The sequence below is a fragment of the Cucurbita moschata genome, unplaced genomic scaffold (assembly GCF_002738365.1).
Source record: "Cucurbita moschata cultivar Rifu unplaced genomic scaffold, Cmos_1.0 Cmo_Scf00336, whole genome shotgun sequence".
Classification (NCBI taxonomy): Eukaryota; Viridiplantae; Streptophyta; class Magnoliopsida; order Cucurbitales; family Cucurbitaceae; genus Cucurbita; species Cucurbita moschata.
In genome coordinates, this window is record NW_019268852.1 from 581 (window position 1) to 10,764 (window position 10,184).

General features: G+C 37.9%; 1 non-coding gene across 1 annotated transcript; it reads right to left on the reverse strand.

The window, feature by feature from the left end:
* Nucleotides 1-3,136: 3,136 nt before the first annotated feature.
* On the reverse strand, nt 3,137-3,217 carry TRNAL-AAG. Its single transcript has one exon. It is a non-coding gene; the product is annotated as a tRNA-Leu (tRNA).
* Between the last annotated feature and the right edge of the window lie 6,967 nt (nt 3,218-10,184).

Below are 10,184 nucleotides of genomic sequence, written 5' to 3' on the forward strand. Positions count from 1 at the left end.
ATAGATGAATCTATTTCAATCCAGTAAGAAGAAAGATACTACTTGTTAGTTAAATTGTGTTATAATCGTGTATATTCATTAGTTTATGGAATAGTATGTTATATTACCTTAGATTTAAAACATGATGGAAATTATTCAACATGAACTTTTCAAAGTAGACTAGAATATTCTACTAGTCTTCTATATTAGATCATGAGTTCCTTCATATGCATCCTGACTAGATGAATTACTAAAAAATTATGGTTTTGTAAGTAAGTAATAATTGGTACACAAATTAACTCACTCCATAAAATTTTCCACCACTATTGTGTTGAATAAGCTATATTGATGTGCATTTTTAAGCACATTATCGAGTAATGTAAGTGAAGTTCAAGCTTGTAACACCCCAAGCTCAATCATTACAGACTTACACTTCTTTCAGACAAGCATCCTCCTAACTTTTACAAGTTTATAGTTTTATTGAAGGTCTTCGAGCGTGATTTTAAAACTGGTTCAGAAGGAAAAGATGCTCGGACACATCAAGGAGCTTAGAAAAATTTTTAAAAAAAAATGGTAATTTGATGAAAATTTTGGGTCAAAGTCAACTAGGGGCAAAAGAGTAATTTTTCCCCGCACACCACCCTTGAGGGGGTTTAGACAGACCTGCAAGGAAAAGAAAAGAAAAGAAAAGTGAGAGAGAGAAAAAGAGGAGTTAGGGTTTTTAAAAAGAAGAAGAAGAGGAAGGTGGGTACTACGCTCAAATCCGAACATCGAAGCACTTTCGATCTAAGGTCTCCCTCCAGATCTACTCAGAGGATCAAGAGGAGCGGTCTGAGTGTTCGGATCGTTTATTTTCGACAAGAAACGTGCAAGAACTCGAGGTAAGTCCGCGACCTCTTTTGTTTCGGGATTTCACCCTAGATCTGAGTTTTTGATGATTTAGGTCTTAATAACCAATTACAATAACTTAAGTGAGGATTGTTGCAAATTTTCAGAGGAAACACGACAAAAAATTGTGTCAAAATCGAAATCGAGAATTGTCCAACTTCGGTAAGATACTGATTTTTTTTCTGATTTTCGAACACATTTATTAAGGCGTGTGAATATAAAAAAATGCAGTAAAAATATATCTAGATTGGACTTGAGATCTTGAATTTTCGTGAAGGAATTGAGTTAACTCAAGTTATGGAGGGGGAGATAGAAAAATCCAAAAAAAAAAAAAAAAGTTGAATATGCAATTTGATCGGAATGTGGATATTTATTGAATTCAGGCAATCGACGATGGACACGTGACGGCTAGAAAGGGGGGGAGACGCGTCGAGCAATCAGTGGGACACGTGTCAAACACGCAGTGGAGAAACGTGCCCAATGCCGTGCGCTGACACATGTCCAATCGCTAACCCAAATACCTAAACTGGAAACTGACCCGTGCGTTGTGAATCAACTTGACAACCCGCGGTCCAACCCAAATCCTACTCCAAATCCCTACATGCCATGTGTTACGTCTTGAAAATTCGAAGGGTAAGTTTGTGTCCGTTGGGGTTCGAAGCACGCCACTAGCTACATTGACTGCATTTGTGCCCTGCGCGTGGGGGGACCTGCCAGCGCGTGGAGGTGCATGGATCACCTATTCTCACCCGTTTTCGCTCGGTTCGCTAGTTTTTCGTCCTGATTCCAATTCTAATCCTATTTTATTATGAAATAGATGCTTGCAGAGAGAATTCATAATTTTTGGACTCCCTTACGTCTATTAATCAAGTTCGGGAAGACACACAATAGACTTGTAAGTAACCACTTGGAATTAGGAAGTAATACTGTTAAGGTGCGCTTGGTTTTGCATGCATGCTAAAGAAAATTACTTCTAGGTATCTGATAGTCCCCTTAGGAAGTTAATTATATATTTGATGGATTTGCTACCCTAGTGGAATTTTATACTCAGATTTTTTTATGTTTTGTAGAATATCTTACTACTACTTATATTTATTCATGTTATGTTGGCGGACGAAGGTATTTGTGTATCTGCGCTTCGGGTGATGATGGATGTTATCGCCCCGTTGAGCTTGTGTGACTGCATGCATAGTTAATAATACATAAACTCTTGTTGAATGAATGTGTGAACTTATTATATGAATGATAAACAACAGTGTTGAGTTATGCCTAGGGTGTACAAATAAGAATCTGGTTAAATATGCATATTCTTAGAGTTTCAAGAGTGGTAATGGAGTGATTTTATAATACTTACGTGCACAAATAAGAATCTGGTTAAATATACTATTATTTTATCATTTTGTTTAGTTTAAAGAAAATATCCTTTTTTTTTTATTTCATAAAAAACTATCTCAATATTTTATACTATTCAAACGCATTATTTATAATATTAATAAACTAAAAAATTTCGTATATTTTATATTATTTTTATTTATAATAGGAATAAACTAATAAACGGTTGTCTTAATAGATTCATTGATTACTGTTTAATAAACGGTTGTCTTATATGTTACTTAGAGTAATGTGTAAACAATGTATAGGGTTGTGTGATAAAGATGACTTAAAGATGAAAACTAGGGGGACTTCATGCATTTTGTGTGTTCATATACATTTGAATACTTTCCTATTTATGATGATGAGTATGAATGTGATTAAAAATTAAAAGAGAAGATTCGAGAGTAAGAATTAATTAAAAATTGGCCCCTTCGCCCACTATGGCAACTCTTTCGGCTTCAACATTGTCGTTGTCCCTTGCTCTAGATTTCCCCTTCTACTTCTTGGGTTAGACATATTCTCACCAGAGCTAAGGCAACATCGTCGCTAAGCGACTATCCCTCTTCATGGGTTAGACATATTCTTTATAAATGTTATGACAGTGTTTACAATATGTTATGATAATTGCTAAATCCATCCGTATTCTTTATAAAGGTTTAGGGATCTACATATTAAACATCATCGTATAATTGCTAAATCCATATAAGGACCCTCTCCAGAAATTTCTCAAAATAAATGTTGAGAGTGGGATTTGAACCAACATCGTTTCGGACCAAAACTTTTATCTAGCGCCTTAGACCACCTCAACCATCTCAACTTTGATGCTTGAAAAAAAATTAATCAATCTATATTCTTTATAAGGTATCAAAATATTAAACATTGTATGAAAAATAATTGTTGAGAGTGGGATTTGAACCCACGCCCTTTCGGACCAGAACCTTAATCTGGCGCCTTAGACCAACTCGGCCATCTCAACTTCGATGCTTGGAAAAAAATTAATCTATTAGTATTCTTTATAAAGGTTTAGGGATCAAAAGATAATATAATTATTAAATCTTATTAGAATCTCACAAGAAATTTTTCAAAATTATTATTAAGAGTGGGATTTGAACCCCTATCCTTTCGAACCAAAACCTTAATCTTGCATCTTAGACAAACTCCAAACTTAATAGTCAAAATCTAGACATTAGTATTCACATATTTCTTACAAAGGTATAGGAATGAAACTAGATTAGGGATGGGCTAAAACATTAAAAGAAATAAAATACCTTAGACCAATTTGGTCATCTCAACTCCAATTGTTGAGATTGCTTGAGGGGACGAGAATCAAATATGGAAAAGACCTCGAAATTTAGATGAAGATTTGTGGAGCTTCTATAAAGGTCAAAGCTGGTGATCTTAGAGCTGTTAAAGAGGACGATGAGAGCTTCCTTTTCATGCCCTAAATTTGAAGAGAGTCTACAAGTGTTATGACCTTATACCGTGAATTCACAATGCATGTTGAATTTTTAAGGTTATAGAAGCATGTTTAGAGCATAAACCAATGATATGAGTAAAATAACGAAAAATGCCCTTACTATACCTTCTATGATGTTTTATGGCTTATACGACTAACCTGAAGTTTTATATGACATCTAGTTATGATGTTATGAACCATATAAATGATATGTATTTTTTGTGATAGGAGTAGAACATCACATGCTTAGGTTATACCCTTAGCTTTTTATGATAGACCCTCTAAAGTCAGAACCATGTACTTACAAACCTATGCATTATTTCTAAGGGTATAGCAAAGCCAAGTAAGTTGATTCGAGAAAAAACACATCCACAACCCTGAGCCAAATACAACGCCCAAACAACTAGGTGTCACTAAATATAAGAGATTCAAACGTGCTATATGCCCTCAGTCATCTTAGACCTCCACCTATTCGATACACCATGATCACATGTATATTCTTTTTGTAGGATGTTAGACTCATACTATGTCACGAGGGATGTAGAAGAATGCTTAATCTATTGACTAAAACCAGAATTTGAATTCTGATTTGAGTCCTTAGCATAGGTTTTTCTAAAATTCATGATATTTATCAGTCATGTGACCTAGCTAGTCTTTTTAGGGGAGTGTTTTTAGGTATAGAACTAGAAAGTATAATGTATGCAAAAGAAAGTACACAACCTAACGGGACCCACCTCCGACCTATGCGATACACCAAGATCACATGTTTTTCTCACTTCAATGGGTGGAATGCCATGTCCATATTCTTTTTGTAGGATGTTAGACTCATATTAGATCACGGGGGATGCATGAGAGAATGTTGAGTCGAAGGGGTGAAACCAAAATTGAAATTCTTATTTGAGTCCCGAACATAAGTTTTTCTCAAAGTCATGAAGCTTCTTTTCTAGGAACATAGGTTTTAGGTATTACAAAAAACTGAGATATTCATGATTATAGAACCATGAATAAAACGACAAATTATTTTTTCCGACCCAAATGTTCTGGTGAATGTAGAAGTCAAAGAACATTATGAATCTTTCATCGATCTGATTGATAATTATTTAATGTATAAGTATTTTTATCAAATGCAACTAAAGTTTAAATATTTTTCTTGAAAAAGTGAGATTAAAGTTGAAATTCATGTAGGTAAATCTATAAAAACACTATTATCATATCATAATAACCTTGTTACTAAGATTAATTGATAGACAGTGATATTGTATTCCAACTCTACTAGTCAATATAATTTTGTGAAAATTATGATGTAAGAGAAGAAAATAAGTCCCATTAGAAATGGTCGCATAAAAATCTGAGATATATGCCATTACCAGACTCTTCTTAGGAGATAGAGACTGCATATGAACTTGATTGCCTTTAAAACTATCTATAAAAGAGAGATTTTGGAAGAGTAGTAAAGTTAGTTTATAACACTTTACTAATTAGGATTACCAAATATCATAATCGCACTCTTGTGGCAGCAGGACAACGATTGTGTGACACTTGTTCTAACCCACTGAACAAGTCAGTCATGTGAAAATTGAACTTTGTGGACAATCTTAACGTATGATCGATCCTCGAGTCACATTTAAGATAAACTATTTCATAAAAAGTGAGAGAAGAAATGAGTTGAAAACAACTGGAAAGAAAGTAATGATATATGCTAAAAGCAAATAAGCAACAACCACAACTTTGATGGCGTATAACCTGGTAGGAAGAATCGACAACTAGTCACATCCTCTATAGTTGACAGCAACATACCTTCGACAAACATGACCGTGACATCCTTACCAACTCAATTGGTTGATGTCTTTGTCAACCAACCCTTTGCGAACTTAGCAATGTAGGATAAGGTTGACTTCAAGTCTCTCTATGCGTTTCTAGTTGATCTCAAATTAAAGAGCCTCTTCTAATCTACCAAGAACTATTGAAAATCACTTCTTGGTTCGTCAACTCTTCACGTCTTATCAGCTAGAATCTCTCCTACTTCCTTCGTAGCAGGAGATCATACTGCCTTCTTGTGCCTAATGTCTTCCTGGTCAGGATAGTAACACTTCAAGTTACTGACATGGACAACAGGGCTAGTATGCATCCATAAGAGAAATTGAATCATGTATGATGTCTTCCCGACCTTCTTATGACTTCGGCTGATTCATAGTATTGTTGCACCACTTGTTAGTTTTTATTGCTTTGAAATCGAAGTTGATATAATCTTAACGTGATTAGAACTCTTTCTATTTTAGAATTGTTGTGGCCTACATTTTCTATCAGATCTTCTATTCATTCGTTTAAATTTTTTCTTAAATAAACACACCCTTCAATTAAAGTGTTGGTTTGGGATCTCTCTAGCATTCAGGTGATCACTGTGATCATATGAGCCTTGGTTGGTCTAATAAATACATGCAGCTATACTACCCCTGTAGTGCCATTTGTGAAACTGAGTGTAGAACTCCGTTTTAGCATGTGAAGTGCATGAATGCCATTTTATTCGTTTGACCTTTGTTTAATTGTTTTTCATTTCGATTTTGATTTTGATACTAACCTTATTTTTATGTTAATTAGGTTTTACCAATGAATTTTTGTAATGGAACCAAAATAAATAAATAAATAAATAAATGATGGTCGTCGGCAGAGCCGAAAACTCCGGCGAACGCCGTAGTTTTCGCTCGCACACGACCCACAAAGGGCAGCCAAGGGCTGGGATGCCACAAATCGCATCCCTGACCTTTAGCCACCCTGAAAGAACCTGCAAAGAAACGAAAATGGTGAGGAAAAAGGAGAGAGAACAGAAAATCGACGGAACTCCAGCGAAACCGAACCATACAAATAGACGTCGAAAACCCCCATTTCACACCACAAAAGTAATCCCAGAACCCTTTACACACATCAGGAGTAGGTTTTAGACGAATCCCGTACGCTGAACACTGTCGGCAAGGAAGACGGAACGGCGGACTTCCGAGCTTCTCTAGATCTGGGAGTGCGAGGCCCTTACCAACGAAATCTGTACCAAAAACGGGGTTAGGGTAAAGGATAAGCTCGGGAACGGGAGAAAAAAAATGGAAAAAGGACATTGGGACGACGTTGTCGAGGAGAGAGAGAGAGATCGCCGGAAAATCGTGCAGGCAGTCGGTCGTATAGGACAAAGTTCGACCCGAGATACGAATCTAGAAACCCGAACCGAACCCCGTCCCTTCGGTCAGCCCAGAACCCACGTTACCCGCAGCCCAAACACCCGGCCTTCACCCGCGCGCCGGCCCATCACCGCGTCGCCCGTCAACCGCATTCGGCCCGAGACCCGAGAGCGACCCGTTAACCCGCGCCTCGACTCGAGACGCCTACACACGCGTCGCTCTCTGATTGTGCCACGTGTCACGTCTGTAGCGCGGCTCCTCTCGGCTCAGGCAGCTTCATCGGCTCGGCGGCGGCTCCTTGGCTCCGGCGGCTTATTCGGCTTGGGAAACCTTTTTCTAGCCCGTTTGACACCGTTCTGACCCTCCCGGACCTGGTTTCGGCCCTATTTAAGGTAAAAGGGAACATTTTAAGGTCGTATTTCACAAATTCCAATTGGGATATTATTATTATTTGTGGAATACTAACGGAAGTGACTCATGAACCAATAGGAACCAACCACCAATGGAAGGGTAGAACGTCCACGAGGAGCTAGGAGCTTACGTTATATTCTAGGGAGTACTTCGGCTAAGGTCTACCAAGTAAGTGGCTCACCCATTGTAGGTTACGTATTAATTGCTGTATGTTGGCATGTGCCCGTGGTTATGCACGTGCCATTAAATTGTATGCTAGCTTAATGTGCTTAAGTACGAAATCATGTGAACGTGAATGTATGTTATTTATGCTGCTTAGTGGATGTGATATGAATGCATGTGACGATGTGTGACCCGTGTACGATTATGACTTTTTGTATGAGTATGAGAATGTGATTGAATGAATTGCATGACATGAAATACGGTAAATTGCATGATACATAACCCCGCTAGGAATATGTATGATATGTAACGAAATGAGAATGAGAATGACATGTAAGCATGAAAACGTGACACGGGGTTATGCTCATTAAATGATGACTGTAGGACTAGTGGGACCTCATGCATATTGTGTGTTCATGCATTTGGGGGGATACCCCTATCCCATCACGAGGGTACGGACGCGTATATCCAAATGGCAGGACAACGATCATTATGCCCTGCATAGCACTGCCGTGACGGTTTTAGTTTTAACGAGTCCTGGTGGGCCCCCAGAGCATGCCCACCGGCTAGGGACAGTGGCCCAGCGGTGTGCGAACTAGCTGTGAGCCCATACTCGCACGTGTGGCCCAACGGTGTGCGAACTAGCTGTGAGCCCATACTCGCACTTATGTGATTTCTTGTAACATGAATGGATCATTATGAGGAGTTATTATCATGTATAGAATAAACCTACTTAGAATAGGGACAAGAGACTACGTAAATAATTAACTTGAAGAGTTACTATTTGTGTGTGAAATATAACGTCAAAATTGGGTACAGAGCGGTCCAAGACGTGATCCAAATAGTAAACCCAAGCCGAATGCACTGAATATGAGTCGTAGTCACACTTAACCATGTAACGGCGCAGGTCAGCAATTTCGATATTTATTGTTCTAACCCAAATCAACATAATTGTATTAAAATGAATGCAATTTGAAGAAAACAAATCTACTTGCCAAAATAGTTTCTTCCAATAGACGATCTTCCCTTCACAAAAATGGACTGAACCAAAATTACACGTCTCTTCTCTTGTGAGAAAAAAAAAATCTCTTAGAAAATTTCCTCTTCAAATCATTGTTTCAAGAGTTCTTCACGAATCATTGATCTTTTGTTCAAGTCATAAAAATTGGATTGGCTAAACATAAGAAGTCTTGAAGTTTTACTAAAACTTTCTCTACGACCTTCAAAGGTATGACTGCTTAACTTGAATTTTTTATATTTGATCCCAACTTATTGTTTTAAAATGTTTAAAACTCATATTCTTCGATTAGAGAATGGATAGCTGAGGCAGATCAGACTCAATTTCAAAGATTGAAAGAGAATGAATAGTTGAGGCAGATCAGTCTCAACTTCAAAGATTGAAGATCTCATGAAAGAGGTTCAACAAATAATAACAAAATTGAAGCTCGACACTTAAGTCACTTTTGAATAGTTCAAACACAAAACTATCATATTTCGAGCGTTCCAAACCACCAAAGTGCATAGGATAGAAAACAAACTACAAGAATATCCATAATCAGCCATCCGATTTTATATCTTCAGTTCTTCGAGAACTTTGTCAAAGATTGGATGCTTGTTGAGTGATGCTACAAAAAAGACTATTATTAAGGGGGAGGTGAAGGGAACGAAGATTCTATTCATGAATTCACTAGGATTGTTGGGAGAGAAAATCCACATTGGTTAATTAAAAGGATGATTATGGATTTATAAGTACTGAATGCATCTCTATTGGTATGAGGTCTTTTGGAGAAACTAAAAGCAAAGTCATGAGAGGTTATACTCAGACTGAACAATATCATACCATTGTGATGTTCGTGATTCCTAACATGATATTAGAGTCATGCCTTCCACCTAGCCATGTCAATAGAATTTTGAAATGTCGAACAAAGAAGTTGTGGGCCTCAAAGGTGTTGTCAAAAGTGACTCAAGTGTCGAACAAAAGGTGTACTTTGTTCAGGGTCTCCAAAGAAGGAGTCGAGTCTTGATTAAGAGAAGGTTGTTTGAGGGATTCATAGGCCTTAGGGGAGGCTCTATGGTGTACTTTGTTTGAGGACAAAATTATTGGGAGAAGAGTCTCTATTTGGCTAATTAAGAGAATCATTATGGGTTTAGTACATCTCCATTGGTAGGAGACATTTTGGGGAAACCAATAGCAAAGCCACGAGAGTTTATGCTAAAAGTAGACAATATCATATCATTAAAAAGGTTCGTGATTCTCAAGGTCCAAGGCGAATTGCACAACCTTTATGATTGATGACAAAGCTAGGGAAACACGTTCCACATCCTATCCTCAAGACCGTTCTCATTTGGATAAGGTCTATAACATTTCAAGCACACCGTTAGTAGATATTATTGTCTTTGGGCTTTCCTTTTCGGGCTTCCTCTCAAGGTTTTTAAAACTCGTTTGCAAGAGAATGATTTCCACACCCGTATAAAGAATGCTTCGTTCTCCTTCCCAACCGATGTGAGATCTCACAATCCACCCCCTTTCGGAGCCCAATTCGTTTCCTTCTCCAATCGATGTGGGACTCTCACCAAATCTACCCCCCTTTGGGCCCCAACGTCCCTGCTAGCACATCGCCTCATGTTCGCCCCCCTTCGAGGCTCAACCTTCTTGCTGGCACATCACCCAGTGTTGGCTCTAATACCATTTTTAATGGCCCAAACCTATCGCTAGTAGATATTGTCCTCTTTGGATTTTTTCTTTG